The sequence below is a fragment of the Strix aluco genome, chromosome Z (genome assembly GCF_031877795.1).
Source record: "Strix aluco isolate bStrAlu1 chromosome Z, bStrAlu1.hap1, whole genome shotgun sequence".
NCBI classification, from domain to species: Eukaryota; Metazoa; Chordata; class Aves; order Strigiformes; family Strigidae; genus Strix; species Strix aluco.
The window spans coordinates 38,173,264-38,189,952 of NC_133971.1; the positions used below are offsets into that span (position 1 = coordinate 38,173,264).

The 16,689-nt window shown below is 43.4% G+C and overlaps 1 protein-coding gene across 4 annotated transcripts in view; it reads right to left on the bottom strand.

Annotated features, from left to right (window-relative positions):
* Window positions 1-16,264, bottom strand: part of APBA1 (amyloid beta precursor protein binding family A member 1) — a 98,492-nt gene extending 82,228 nt beyond the window's left edge. For 2 of the 4 annotated variants that reach the window (XM_074812537.1, XM_074812533.1), the window contains exon 1: window positions 16,106-16,264. The gene's annotated coding sequence lies outside the window, so the exon portion shown is untranslated. Of the gene's footprint in view, window positions 1-15,810; window positions 15,831-16,053 lie in introns of those variants that run through there. The other 2 variants (XM_074812535.1, XM_074812536.1) reach the window with 2 other exon arrangements.
* Between the last annotated feature and the right edge of the window lie 425 nt (window positions 16,265-16,689).

The window sequence follows — 16,689 nt, forward strand, 5'->3', positions numbered from 1 at the left end:
GGTATTTGTAGCACTTTTCACACAATACACATGCAAGTTAAACCTTTGCACAAGCTTCAGTGAATTTAGCCAAAAGACATGAAAGATTGTCAACTGCCTTTAACAACAAACCACAGGCATCAGGCAGTAGTTGTTTAATCACATGCTTTGTATTCATTGAAAAGATAAAAGTTACTGCTATTCTAAACCTTAGTAAGTTCCTGGCAGTCACAGACTCTGCACTGGAGCTGCCCTACCATTCCACCACTCTCAATGACTTGTGATCTGGGTTACATACACAGCAACAACACAACAACATCAGTAATTTATTATCAAACTTAGACACAAAAACTAAAACCAAATGTTGACAGTTCCCTGGCAGGTTTTACAGTGTGCCTTCAAACTCCTCCAACTACTAACACAACACACAAAAAGCACAGCAGTGGTGAAGCACAACTGACAGGCAGACCGCCAGTGCAGCAGGTAACTTCTCTGCTTCACTGAACAGGCTTCCACATAAGAAACGGTTGCTGCAGCAGTCTTTTGGGTCACTGCACCATACCAAACAACCCATGCACAGCACATGGCTATGAGGACTACACTACCTTCTAGAACCACCCAAATTCACTGCTGTTCCAGTTCTAAAGATCTGGAAAGGTCTGGCAAATTAATGGATTCCACACAGCTTTCAAAAGCAGGAAAAAGATCTTAGACAAAAATATATCAGTATCTGCTGTATACCTCTTATGGAAGCTACTTTATTGGAGATTGTACAGTTTTTCAGCTCTGACTCAAAAATTAGCCTCCTCTTTAGCAAAAAAGTTGAGGGAGGAAGGGAAGGAGAAACAATATGTACAATAGACCATTAAATACTTGCAAGGAAAATACATCCAAGGAATCAGCTAATTCAATGACATGCAGTACAATAATTTTCTCAGTTCTGAGTACCACTGAAGTCACAACACCAGTTCTATACAACTGCAATCACACCATAGATTTTGCAATCAAAACCTCAACACTCAATGGAGTCGGGCTTGATGCTTAGTTATTGAGTTTTGGTCCTGTGCAAGTACGGGTTGTTATTGCTCAACAGGCAGCACTGCCCGCTTCACATGCTTGAAGGTATTACAGTGATGGGTAAAATGTGTGAATGTGGGTACATGATAAAGCACATCATGAAATTCAGGACAATTACCGAGACAGTAATAGTCTATAGAAATAATCAGCCTTCAGGTACTAACAAGCATTCGCCATAATACCGGATTTTAAGAGCATGGGAAACAAGATTTGGAGAGAAGTGACAATGAGAATCCTCAGGGCTACAGTGGCACTGCTTGGACCGCTTGTGGGGAAGCAAGGACAGATCTTCTGAAATAGCTCAAGGCACTTTGCAATCATAGTACCTGCTTCATCTTTCCAGCAAAAAGTTTGGGTACAAACACACAGTACCTTCTTTTGATAGACTGATGTGGCAGGAAAGACACCTCAGCTAGAAATGATACTCTCCCTGGAAGGAAAACCTAACAATGAGAACCTAAAAACCTCTTTGTCAATCTATATTAACTCCCAAATCCTATGAATCACTTCCAAACATATTCCCTAGCAGTCTTTCAGTTAATCCAGCATTATCATCACAATTTCTCCTAACATTTTTCTAACACCTTTAACTTCTAAACATCCTTCTTTCTTTTACCACTGTCAGAACCCAGCCAGCAGCCAAACACCACACAGCCAGTTGCTCACCCTCCCCCAGCCTGGGGAATGGGGGGACGAACTGGAGGGACAAAAGGGGACTTATAGGTTGAGATTAAAAAACAGTTTAGTAATTGGAATAAACCAAAACAATAATAGAAAGTACAAACGGGTTTGGTGGGGTTTTTTTTACAAGTGAGATTACACGCTATCGGCTGACTGATACCCAGCCTGCTCCCAGTCAGCGATCCCAAAAGAACCAAGATCCTGCCATCACAATCCCTGAAGCGAGAGAGAATCCCCTCCTTCCCGTCCACCCCTCCTTTATATACTGAGCATGGTGTCACATGATATGATATACTCCACTGGCCAATCCAGGTCCAGCTGTTCCCCCACCCAGCTCAAGAGAAATTAACTCTATCCCAGCCGAAATCTGGGTCCATTGCTCCAGCTGTGTCCTACTCCCCCACCTCAAGAAAAATTACCTCTGTTGAAGCCAAAACGAGTACACTCCCTACCCATGCTGGACATTATTTCGTTAAGGGTACTTGTACAGTGTTACCATTCTTCTATTAATCTCTTTTTATCCAGCACCTGTATTGTGCTCCCTCTGCCACTCACTGTGCATCTATCTGATCCTTACACTTTAAATTGATTTTTCTACAAATTTTACTTTCCTTGTATTTTTTAAGGAAGAAAGGCAAGTAGAACAACATTGAGGATTGAATGATCGCACGCTTTGCTGGGTAAAAAACTGGCTGGATGGCCGGGCCCAAAGAGTTGTGGAGAATGGAGTTAAATCCAGTTGGTGGCCGGTCACGAGTGGTGTCCCCCAGGGCTCGGTTTTGGGGCCACTCCTGTTTAACATCTTTATTGATGATCTAGATGAGGGGATCGAGTGCACCCTCAGTAAGTTTGCAGATGACACCAAGTTGGGTGGGAGTGTTGATCTGCTCGAGGGTAGGGAGGCTCTGCAGAGAGACCTGGACAGACTGGAGCGATGGGCTAAGGCCAACTGTAGGAGTTTCAATAAGGCCAAATGCCGGGTGCTGCACTTGGGCCACAACAACCCCCAGCAGCGCTACAGGCTTGGGGAGGAGTGGCTGGAGAGCTGCCAGTCAGAGAGGGACCTGAGGGTGTTGATTGACAGCCGGCTGAACATGAGCCAGCAGTGTGCCCAGGTGGCCAACAAGGCCAATGCCATCCTGGCCTGTATCAGCAATAGCATGGCCAGCAGGGACAGGGAAGTGATCTTACCCCTGAATTGGCACTGGTGAGGCCGCACCTCGATGACTGTGTTCAGTTTTGGGCCCATCACTCCAAAAAGGACATTGAATGACTCGAGCGTGTCCAGAGAAGGGCAACGAAGCTGGTGAAGGGTCTGGAGCACAGGTTGTACAAGGAGCGGCTGAGGGAACTGGGGTTGTTTAGTCTGGAGAAGAGGAGGCTGAGGGGAGACCTCATCGCCCTCTACAACTACCTGAAAGGAGGTTGCAGAGAGCTGGGGACGAGTCTCTTGAACCAAGTAACAAGCGATAAGACAAGAGGTAATGGCCTCAAGTTGCGCCAGGGAAGGTTTAGACTGGATATTAGGAAGTATTTCTTTACAGAACGGGTTGTTAGGTGTTGGAATGGGCTGCCCAGGGAGGTGGTGGAGTCTCCATCCCTGGAGGTGTTTAAGAGTCGGGTTGACATAGCGCTTAGGGATATGGTGTAGTTGAGAACTGTCAATGTTAGGCTAATGGTTGGACTGGATGATCTTCAAGGTCTTTTCCAACCTAGACGATTCTGTGATTCTGTGATACATCAAAGATAGACCCATTGGTACAGGGTGCACTTGTTACAAGCATTCCACTCACTTGCAAAGAAATAAAAAAATCACTACGAAGCACGACTGTATGCAATTACACTCCAATCATCTGTAGGACAGGTCATACTGACCCACCAGTAACTTCTGACCTTCTTCTGCAAGGATCAAATATGCTAATGTTCATTCCTAACCATTACTATATTTTAATCAAACTTTAAATATCAACCTAAAGCAGTTGACCACCGAAGAGTCATGGAATGCTGCTTCAAGGGCAAAACTAAAACAGAAAATAATTTACCACATCTCCAAATGGTTGTTCTCATAGAAAGAAACAGTATTATAAAACTACATCTGGAGAGAAACAAAAGAAGAAAAGAAAATCTGCTTATGTCAGTTTCAATGATGAAGTCATCCCAGATCGTGAAAAGCCAAGCCATGTCTAAATCCCTCAGAAAGAGATTATTCAAGTTGAGGATTGTTCCCTACAGTATTGTTGAACCCCTTGCACCACTGAGTATTCACATCTCCAAAAATGCATCTTCCTTTACTCCCTGGGAGACTATTTCACAGTCTAGCAGACATCAACGCTTAATTCTCCTTTCTGTACCTCACCCCATCATTCACAGTTAAGTCCTTCTTACCATTATAGCTTTGTTTCCTGATGCTTCTGTGAGGGCTTTTCGGTTAGGAGGTAAAATTATTCCCCTTTATTAACAAAAGGGAGATAACATTTCAGTCCTCTCCATTTACTAAGAATCATTCTTTGAACATACTTGTGTTACTTATTTCAAGACAAACAACCCACATTGCAAGACACACAACCAAGGCAGAGATCCGTAAATTCTTTTAAAGCAAAGAGTTTTAATGGCAAGTTAAACTCGAACACTGGAAACTTGCTATTAAGATTCTAACATTACCCTTAACTCAGTCCCTGTATTCCTTACTGTCTCTGTTCAACAGGCCAAAAATTGGCAGAGTGAAATCCTTCTCTCCCAAGAGACATCAAAAAACACTGAACCTGGACTTCTGTCATGTCTCAATTCAAAGAATTGAACCAAAAAAAAAAAAAATTTTACTGATGTAGAAACAAAATGTAATTTCCACAAGGTAGACTAATAACCCAATTTCTGCTCAAAATTACTGTAATTCTTTTCTTGACAGCACAAGGTTTACCAAGAAAATTGGAGAAAGTTTGCTTCTGCAATCCAGGAATGCATTTGTCTCTAATGAATCGATAAACCCACGCAAACCCTCATATAAAGCAGCGTACAATCACAGCAGCAACAATGGGGTAGCTTCCTTTACTAACCAAACGCTACAGAAGTGCCATGTACTTGATATGCAGATAACAGAAACTGTGTCCACGGCTGTCACAAGGAGGTCTTCTATTTGTGTAACTCACTGAGCATCTAATATAGTGTGGTAGAAGAATACCAGATGCCATCTTATTCATGTATGTACAGATACCATCCCAACAATATATTCAGCATTAATAAAAAACCAAACATATATTCACTAGGCCACAGAAAATGGAAAGACTCTCCCTGAGTCTGGAGTATCAGAGCTATGCAAAATGGTAACCACCCACTGACAAGCCTTTATCATGAGGAGACAAAGATTTATTTAGACATTGTGGGCCACTGGCTCCAAACTGTGGACTGCAAAGCTGTTTCTATCAAAATGGTGAAGCATCTGTCAATTTTTAAGCTCTAAGGTTTTCCCACTGACCCAGTCCATGATTCTCCTATAATTTCCAAAAGATAGTTTTTTTTCTGAAATATATATTTCTAGATTAAATGCACATCCAGACATGAACTCATTCAACTCTGTCCCCATGTGTCCTCCACAGGTTTATCAGATCCTTTGCAAAGGTGTTTTTTCTAACCTCAACCCCTGGCAAAATCCACTATTACATCACTGCTTTTTCTTGGGGAATATGTCACACATACTGGGAACTCATGAATGGGGATAAATTTAGAAGCAGAAGAATTAGCCTCCTCTGAACAAAGAACAAGTGGAAAACATGATGACGTAGCTTACAAACCAGATACAGATGGGAGAGAAGAGAAAAAGAAGAGGATTAAATCCTCACCACATATAATTCAAAGGCATATAAAATACAAAGTACCCACAGTAAAACCAGAATAGATACACACCAGACGCAAAATAAAATGTGTATGTGAGATTACCTTCCAGACCTTGTCACAAGCACCGTGCACATGCAGATGGAGCTCAAGGATAACAAGAGAAATTCAATTTTTACATGCTACACTTAGGGACACAAAAAATAAAATTATAACTAGCACACAGGAAAGTCTCCTCTGAGGTACATGGGGCTGAAGCTGAAGAATCCGCAGTCATAAAGATAACCTTGGAAATACAAATAAAAGCACTGCTACCATCCTGAGTCCCCAGACAAAAACTGGCAACAATACCACTGCCATCTCCTAAAATGCAAATTGAAATTGGTATATTTTCACTCCATGTTTGCTTCTGACACTCAAACGCCTCCTCTCAAGTAAAAGTGTCAAAAATCTCATCAGTTCTCTGTGTCAGTGCTTGGTAAGCTACAAACATCAGCAAGAACAGATCTTGGAGCCACTAAAAGAGAATTCAGAAACCACTGCCTGTGGGGAAAGCATATCACAGCTGATAAGCAACAGAACAAAAGACTAAACTTCTAAGGCTTTAGTCTCTCCTCAGCAGAAAATGGCTTCCAGATTTGCACCCTTGACACTTAACATGTTGATGCATAGGCGTTCTCTTCAGACAGGACTGCAGCCAGAAGATTTGCTCTTTGGATAATAAAAGCATGGGAGACCTTTAGGGGGATTCCGTTCTCTTGGTAAAAAAAGTTTGTATTTCACGAATGTTGTTCTTAAACAGCTCATGGGATCTGAGGGTATCTTCCAAAGACTCAGTTAATAAACAAGAGTACAGGAATAAACAGACTTCAGAAGTTATAAGCCTGAATATATAATATTCAGGAACAACATTTTTATACTGTATGCTAAGTCCTTGTCATGTATTTGGCATTGGCTTGGTTACAGCAAGTATGAGAGAACTCACTAACATGCTGTGTCATCGAATTGCACCAGATGGATGCTCCAATTACACAAAGTCTCTTCCCTTCCCCACTCTTCTCCTCCAAACAGGATGTAACTTTTAAAAACCAGTAACAGGCGCCAGTGTGGAAAATCTTATTCTGGTAACTATTTACCTGCCGACATGTAATCACTGCTCCAATTACTTTTGTCAAAACTAATAGTAAAATTTGGTCTTGATCTTTACAAAGCTGTACTGCCATAGTTCTTGAGAGGCTTCAAGAAGGGCCAGTTTGACCACGGTGAACACAGAATTATGCAAGACTGGAAGTCTCAGGCAAGTTTATCTCTTTCCTAAATAATTCACTCCTGACACCAACCTTAAGCAAGATCCCCTGACACTGCCTTAACAGATGACTGATACTTTTTTGCATTTTCAACATCCCAATTTGTCTTCTTAGGGGGGAAAAAAAGAATTAACTAGACTCCTCCCTTTCCCCTGTTCTCCCCCTTACACAAACACACATCACCTGTAAACTGCTGCTGCGGGACAGATCGACCGCAAGAGTGGCATCTTCCTCATCAGGTGGTACCAGTGGAAAATGGGTGGGTTTCCAGGGAAGCTGCAGCAACAGACTACTGCCTTGCATAGAGTGACTCTTCTCTGCAAGCAGAGTCTTCCTTCCTAAAACCCACCAGCATTTCAGCTGGATCTCCCATGCTGTTCAAACTCAGTATGAATAATTACAGGTGACTTCACAGCACACCACTTCATACTTGAAAGATTTGATGACTTTGTATTTGCAAATGTGTCTTTTCTCCCTAGCATGAACCCCCACAGTTGCCAGGTGAAGACCAATGAAATCCACCAAAAGACTTCATCGGATTCTTCTCAGAGCCACTGAAGCAGTGAGTTTTATCCAGATTATCAGGTATGTCCACTATTCAGAACCTCACTACATCTGAAAAGCCAACACAAAAAGGATATGACCAAGGTTTGTATGCTACTATACTGTAATAACTGTGTGAGATACTGTGAAAGGCTGTAAAGCCACAGGATTCCTGTCAGACATCAGAGAGAAGCAAAGTCTTCAACAGACAGTGTAAATAAAGTGATGGCAGATGTGCACCTAGTTGGACAGGTGAGTCTTTAAGGGGTGTGTGTCTGATTTTCTGACACGCTAAGCATTAATAACTAAGACACAAATATTGTAAGAACAGAAGAACAGCAGCTTTTTTGTGTACTGTCATTGAGTCCTTGCAGTTCATATGATTAGTAAACCTTCAGACTGACTTTAAAAGTATTTTAACTGACCAAAAAAGTATCTTCCTCTTCCTCACTCCACAAAAAGCATTGAATTACTCAACCCCACCCTGTGAATTCTCCCCAGTAATTTCACCCTCTCGTTTCAGGTGTAAGACACCTACAAAAGCACAGTACATATCCCTCAGTGTTTCCAGTGCCCAATGGCCCTAAGGTTCCTGTTCTACACACTCTGCCATTTGAAAAAAAATCTTCCTTTTCCAAATAAACAAAGTGCTGTTTCTTAATAAAAAAGAAACTCTTACCTCACTGCTATTTGTGCTATTCTATTAACCAGACAGCATCTAGTGTATATATATAAACCTGCACCACAGTGCTTGTGGATGCCACTGCTTACCAGACCGTAACACAGAGTTTAACACTGCAGATCAAAATTGACTTGTGATCTGCTCAGGTTTCAACATAGTTATATACTGGAAGAAAAAAAAATCAAAAATATCTCTGGACCTCCACCTAAGAAGTCATTATGTTCATGGATAAAAATGCTGAAGAAAAAGTATCTTCAATAAAATATGAATTTGCATACCAAAAATGTGATACATGAAAATTGCCTTTGCTCCATGCACAGAAAGGCTGTTCAGTGCAGTTTTAATTTCCAGAGAATCACCAAAAGGGAATCATTTTTGGAGTAGAGAACTTATTGCTTTTTAAAAAATTCATTATATGGATATTAACTGTATAAAAGCTAGGACTGTGCTTTTAATATTCACTTTTCATGCAACTGTATTTCCATACTACCATTCAGTTCAAAATGCTTCTACTGGCTATCAGGGGGGAATTTATCCCGAGGGGAGTCTGACAGAGAACCAGATGTCCTCTAGGAAATGTTTTGTTATTCGTGGTCGAAGACAGCTAACAACTGGATCCCAGTGACACAGGCACTCGCATTACCAGTGCAGCAGAAGTGATGCTCCATGTCATCTGCAATAACCATGTAACTCAAAGAGTTACCTGATACACTACTGAGACTATTTTTCATCTAAAATAAGCAGCGATACATGCAGTTTATAAACATCCTAATCAATTTACTCTTCACCTTCCAGCTTACTTATTTGGCTTTCCTGACAAAAATTTTGTTCAAGAGGCTGGGATATCAGCTCCAAAACCAGAAATGATCAAGTGAGTAGCTAACTAGAAATACTAGTTCTTTTTAATAACTAGATTTGATTCCAGAACATGTTTCAATATATTGTATATCAAAGCATTAAGTGTAAATCCTAAAATATAGATATGTTTTCTGTAGACTTAATTACCTTTAAATTTGCATTCCAAATCAGTTTGACCTAAGCTGAAATAAAGACATTTAGTCTTCACAGTTTTCTTAGGTATAGAAACAAAAAGATATGTGAGAGTGTGTTCAGTCCCTAACTAAACTTTAACTGTAACTAAAACTGCTGATTCCAAAATTGGTGTGGCCCAAAGGGTACCACACTCAAAATACAACCCATTAAAACTGCCTGACTTAGCCCTAGTTTAAAGTCTTGTCCAAGCAATCGGACTAATTATCCTAAGGCTGTAGTTAAAAGTCTAAAGCCTGGATGTTGAAGCTAACACAGAACCAACATTATGCATTACGGAGCTGTCCCCTCAGAGCGATGCCCAACTCCTTGCCAAGAAGGCATCAAGCTCAAACATCTCTCTTGCAGCCTTAGCATGGTCCTGCATGAAGAAGCTTTCAAGGACTTTGGGACTTTCTCATTGTTATGAAATAAAATTAAGCATGCCAAAATCTGAATGATGTCATGGCAATCTCATAAGTGGATTACATTAATCATTTATCAGCAAGGGAAGATAATTCTTGAGCAAGAGCAGAACCCTGAGTCCATCCCTATTTATCACTCTGAAACAAAAGGTACAATATCTGTGGATATCAGAAATACATGTGAAGTTTGTGGAAAGGGTATGTAAAATGTCCGCTGAAAATGTGATGGAATTACAAAGCTACAGACTGGTTTTACACTGACTCTTTTAATACAACTTTCTGTCAGCTCACCACAAAGTTACTGGGGGAGATTTTCTTCATTAGGTAAAAGAGTTTTCTAAACTTCTGGATGTTACTTTGCTCTGTTTTGACCACTTTACAAATACAATTAAAAAAAGAATTAAAAATGATCAGATCACTAGATAAGCTAATATAGCAAAAGGCCCATATTTCATCCATTTCCTGAGTAGAATGACCGTGGAAAGTCAGGACTTAAAAACCAGCACCCATCAGGAGGTAATCGCTGTTTCTGTCACACAGCAGACACTCTTCATCCCAACACTCCTGTTGCCCCAACAGTTGCAGCAGAGTGAGCAGCTCTCTGCATGGTGGTTTGGCCAGCAGAGAAGGAGGGTAGGTTGGAGGAAGGCTTGCCTCCAGCAGCTGTGACCCATCCTGCTGGGGTGGTAAGCAAAACCTTCTGCAAACTCTTGTGTTTGAAACCCATGAGAGGTGCGGCGCCTGGGCTTCAGAGCTTCCTGCTTTAGTTAAGCCAAGAGCTACAAACGTGGCATGTGCAGCCCTCGCCTTAGTCACCCGATTTGAGCAGAGTTTAGATCAGATGGCATTTAGGGATCCTTTCCAACCCAAGTTACTCTGCGATCATAAAAAAGCTGGTGCGAGAAAGCTGTTAAGAAAAGAGAAGGAAAAAACCCTCAGCTTCACACACATCACACAAAATGTACAAGTTTCTCCTTCCAATGGTGGAGGCAGTACCCATGCTCCCAAAATTCACCTGAGACAGCCAACATACAGAAAACTACCGGTTTTGCCTGTTCTTTGGGGCTGAAGAGTGTTAATTAAAGCATTCTTCTTATCTAAGTGTGGGGAAGACCTAGAGCAAGAGCTTTTACCCTCCACTGCCTTCCCCTGCTTTGGTGGGAGCTTTTTTAGATATTACTTTCAGTTGTTCTTTTAAAAATGTTTTTCTAATTTGTATTTATTTAGTCTAAAGAAGAGTTATAGTTAAGATTTCCAAAGCACCAAGATTTCAAACATGATTAAAGTCCCATTATAACAGACACTGTAAATACATAGTATCAGTAACACTGTTGGCAAGAATTGCAATTCATATATCAGAATAAATAAATAAATAAAGAAATTTCACTAATAAAACCTAAGCATATGTTAGGAAAAAATTGTCATGTATGTTTTATATCTTCCACTTTGGTTTTTTTTTCTCCTCCTTCTGTTTAAAAATACCTTCTCTTACTCAGCCCCTGAGCTCTTGCCCACCTGAATACCCACCAATTTTTGACCAAAATGTTTCTTGTCAAAAATAAATTCTGACCACCAGAAGAGGAATGATCAGAAACCTTTTCTCTTACATAGAAAAATGAAAATAATTGCAGAGAAACAGAATTATTTATCTAGATCAATATAGGACACCAAACCTGTATCTCCTAGGTATGAAGCCAGTACCTTAATCACACATACACAGAAAGGCAGTTCTTCCCCTGACATACATCCCCAGTATGGCAAAAATAAAACAGTGAGTTAATGCAGGGTAGTTGCTCAATCGATCTTGGCAGCAGATGGCCAAGTTTTGTAGACTTCACGGCTCTGCTCTCCTGGTGTTTTCCTGCTCTGTGCTCATCTTTTAGACTTGAAAGTTTGAATATCAAATTCAACAGGGATGCTCTTGATGCACAAAAAGGGTGCCACAGAGGTTCAGAAGAGTTTAATTAGTTGAAAAAACAAATCACCACTAAAAGGATTCAACCCAGATTCCAAGGACGTGCTGCTCATCTGTCACATTCACCCACAGACTTTTAATGAAGTCTCTTCACTCCCTGCTCTCACATTTTCCTCAGATGGGTGACAAGGTGGTCATCTTCTTAGGGAGAGTAATTTTTATTGAAGTGCTCATTAAAACAAAAGAAGCAAGTAATGCTTAATTGCTGGTTTATAAGCAAGATTTGACGGACCAAATAGATAATCCAAGAACATGCTGGACAGCATGGGGGGAGGGTACATGTCTAAAACAAAAACAAAAAATAAATTTAAACACTCTAAATCTTTTAAACGGTCTGAAATAAATGGCTAAATGTCACTGAACATCTCTTCCTCCTTTTGCTAGGCAACAAGAAAAACAGAGGCTCCCAGTGTGGTCTACCTCACCTAGACTATGTATTGTTTTAAATACTTCTATAATCCATTTCTTTCACTAGTTTGCTTGATGATGTACAAAACCCCACTGCTCAGCCACAAAACAGTTGCTTACACAGGCTTACTTGATGATGGAAACTGTTCCCAGGAATTATTTGCAACTAGACAGAACACAGAACAGGAAACACCTTGCAGGATATGATCCTGTAAGGACAACACAATGGACCAGGTGAGATGCCACTTTCCCAGTGGCATCTCCCTACTGGCTCCTTGGAAACGGGTTTGCACTCCCATTTCCACTCCTCCTCCCACGGATGGACCCTGTCCAGCAGAAAGGGCCTAGTGGAAAAATACCATCCTAAGGTCCTAGAGTATCTTTATCCAAGTCCCCTGCCATCCACGGCTGTAACATACCCATCACACTGCTCCTGTATTTATTTATTCAGAATTAGGACAAGTATTATCATCATTATTTGCCTGCATATCTGAAAGCAGCAAATAAAGATGTTTCCCTCGGCCCCTTCAGTAAAGCAACAAACATACGGCTTTTTTAGAAGAACGCAGTCTCATGCAGTGGAAACAGAAAAATACTATCACACTGCTCTGAGCAGCTCATCAAATCAATCAATACTATGAAGCAAACCTAATCAATCTGTTTTTCTGAAACCTTTAACCCCTACACAATATGTATGACATGCAATCTATTAGAAATAAATGAGCAGAGGGTTGTTTCCTAGATCTCTCATTAAGCAGGAATCCTCACCTTCTGTAAAACCAGAAAAATACATTTAAAAATGCATTACTGGAATATCAAGACTTGACTTAAACCTACAGTAATAAGGTCCTGTTCAAAGTTAGGTCTTAATTAATCAAGCTGCACTGCCTATGGACAACATGTATCAAACTATGCAAAGCACCTCTCATTTTTTTAAAGTTTTTTTTTTTCTTTTTCTGAGCACAAAAGATCTGTTTCTTCTAATTCATAATCTCATATAAATCCAGAACAGCTATGATCAATAGCAGACAATTCATGTGCCGAGGAAAAAATGCTGAATCCGGTCTGAAGTATCTAGGCCATGAGATGCAAGTTAAAAGTTTTAGATCTCTGTTTTTTTCCTTTGTTTTGTTTACTTGATGACTCTGAAGTTTATTTTATATATTTCTTTTTTTTAACATGATCATTAATTTTGGATATGAACCCTGAACTCACACACATGCAGTAACACCACAGAACCAACATAGTGTGTATTTTGCCAGCCACCTTTTCTGGATTCACTATTAATTTCTCCTGATTTTGTTTGCCATAAACACTACTGCGCACTGAGACAACCTAAAGCCAAACAACAAAACCACTGCAAATGACTTCCCACACTGGGCTGTTAAAAATACAAAATAAGCAGCTGAACAGGAGATGCCATTTCTTTTCACCCGTATGTCTTTCATGTCAGGTCTAGCGCCAGTAGGCACGGCTTATAAAAAGGTTAACTACATTTCAAAGATGCACATAATCCTCATATTGCAGGCTTTTTAAGAATGTAAGCATTGTATATGACTGTGGCTTAAAATGCTATCAAAGACGTCAGAAGCCAATTCCTGGTCCAGTTAAAATCCATTCAAATCTCATAAGCAAAGAATTCAGCTTTCTGGTTAGTGTTGCTTTTTAGACAGATGACACAAACATTAGCTGCAAAATTAGCAGGCCCTGATTTCAAAGCATTATGGAGCCTTTACATACACATAGAATAAACAAGATGTTCAGGTTTATCTCCAAAAATCCCCACCTGCTTTCCCTGTCCCACAAGAATAAAGGCACAATGGACTACACCAAGATTTTCACCTCTGGCATCCACCACACCACCACATCCAGTATCACAAGATTTCTTCCAAAGCATTACTTCCTATGGTTTAAACACCTGAAGACAGTTTAACAAATAAAAAATTAGAAATGCATTTACACTCGTCCAAACACGTAAGGAACTGCAAATTTATCAAAACCAAATCATTGAGAATTAATTATTAACTCAAGAAATTGTGAAAATGATATAATATTAAGTAACCAAAAAGAGTTACACCAAAAACCTTTGGTGTCTCTCCCTCCTTTCCAACACACCAAGACTATCTATCTTCTTAGATGTACCAAATCATGTTCCCAGCATTCTTACTTTTTATAGCCAAAGGCTATAATCTGTGAATACCTTTATTTTAATAGCCTTCCAAAAGGCTGGCCTTGCATCTGTTAGGAGACAGAATAGCAGCCAGAAAACTTGCTATTTTAAGTGAGGACAATGCATTAATGTAAGATAAAAGTATCACTTTGAGCTACAACTAGAAACATCAAAGAAAATTTAAGACCAATGAATTATATGATTCATACTACACAACCAACCTTGAACTGCCATTACTTTGTAGCAATCAGGTTGGCCTAAAAGTTCATAGATTTCTCAATCTCAGATCACATTTCTCCAATGAAGGCAAGCTTTCACTCACATTTATGTTTCACATTAGACATCCACAACATCCATCCCAAGGTGCATTAGAACACTAAATTTTCTGCATTTGCAGAGTTTCTTGTGGTCTGCATTATTATTTACTGGACACTTAATTTTTCAGTATAAATACACACAAATGTACAGAATTCAACAGTAACTGTTGTCCTTCACTCTCGAACAGCGTTTCTGGGCATCCTATCCTTCCCCTTCACACCCCCCCCTCCTCTCCCCACATTAGTGCACCTCACTTCTGGCAATCTGCATACCACTAAAATGTAGCACCCAGAGAATAAACACGTTCTGTGTCACCATCAGTGTTTGGGAAGTCAGGCATCACGTGCTTGTTCCAGCCACAGGCTGCAAAGCCAGGTGCAGCCAGTCCAAATTTTAACAGCAATGCAGCAGAACCTGGAGTACTGTGACTGGAATATTTTCCAGGGCAAGTTGGTTGGGACCCCACGGGTCACAGTCACAGAGCAGACGCAAAACTGCAGCCAGCTGGGTGTACTCTTATCAGTTGGCATAACATGATGCACGTCATAGACAAGAAAAATGCTACATGCCTGATCTGCCCTACACCCACATTAGCTCACCCTTAATATATGCAGAGTCAGGCAAACATCTCCTCTGCCTTCTCGTTCCTCAGCAGCTACAAAAACAGTCCAATCTGCAACACGCTCGCTACAGCAAACTGCAATTCCACAGCCCAAAAAAGCCACAACAGGGGAAAGCAAAAAGATACTGCATTTTCCAGCCTAGGCCCAAGTTATCGTCTCTCTTAAAGGGCAGATTTCTAGATGACAGCAATAAAACAAGTCTTGGTACATTGGTCCTATTAACACTGATCTTTCCAGAAAGCAGATGCAGCACATACGGCTGCACTGACCACGACTGTGATTTAGGCAATCGTTACATCAAACTGCTTTTCCGGAAAGAAGAGATCAAGACGCCTTCCCTTGCCTGAAGCCGGTACGTGATGGTAGCAGATGTCACCTCCCCCCCAGCCCAGGGATGGAGAGCTGAACAGGCAACTCGCTGCCCCCCCGCAGAGAAGATGGGAAGCTCCAGGCCCTGCTGGGTTCCCTTCTGCAAACCGGGACGCGGCCAGAGCGCCCGGCAGCACCTCCGGCAGGAGAAGGCTTTGCTCCCCGTCCTGCCGCGACTGTCACCACGCGATCGGCGGCTGCGAAATCGCCACATCCCCCCCGCCCCCTTCCTCCCCTCCCTTTTCCCCACAGAAAAGATGCGGGGTGGGGGGAAAAAAAAATTTAAAAAAGCAAAGCCAGCAAACCAGTGCATTAGGGCATGCACAGCTCCCCGCAGCATTATTCCTCGCCTACCCCACCAACACTAAGTAAAATAAATAAATAGGTGAAACGCACAAGCACGAAATCGCCGGCCGGAGGCTGGCGCCGAGGCACCGGTGTGCGCGGTGAGGCCGCTCCCCGCAGCTGGGGGCAGGTGCGGCGCCGCCCCCCCCGCTCGGAGACGGGCGCACACCCGCGGAGCGCCGCGGCCCCCCGCCGCCCCCGGGAGGCGCCGCCAGGGCGGCAGTGGGCTGTCCACCCCCCCCCCCCCCCCGCCCGGGGCCCGGGGGCCCGCCGGCCTCCCTCCCCGCCACACACCGGCGCGGGGGGACGGACCCCGGCCCCGCTCCCGGCCGCGGCCCCTCCGCACCTGGTGCGGGTCCGCGCCGCCTCCTCAGCAGGCAGGGCGGCTCCGGCGGGGGGGGCCGCAGCGCAGCGCAGGGCGGGAAGCCCGGCAGCCAGCCGCTCCTCCCGCTGCCACCATCTTCCTCCGGCCGCCGCCGCCGCCGCCGCCGCCAGCACCGGCCCCGCCCGCCGCCCCGCCCCGCGCCAGCGCGCGCCCCCGCCCCGCGGGCAGCCGGGGCGGGGGGCGGGCGGAGGCCTGGGCAGCCGGGGCGGGAGGCGGGGGGCGGGCGGAGGCCTGGGCAGCCGGAGGCCTGGGCCGTCCCGGCGGGCTGCGGGGCGGCCACGCGGGGAGGGCGGCCCGGCTGCCCCCCGCGCCGCGCAGCGTCGCTCTCCGGGCGGCGCGGAAGTGTCCCCTGGTGGGAGGCTCCGCGCTGGCTGGCAGGCCGGCTCCTGCGTGGGTACAGCAGGGCGAGGGAGGCCCCGCCGGGCACGAACCTTCCCGCCGCGCGGGCCCGCCGCCGCGGCTCGCCCGGGAGAGAGGAGCGCGCTCCCTCCGCGGAGCGGCGAGGCGTGCGGGGGGCTGTACCAAGGCAGCGCGTCCCCTTGGCA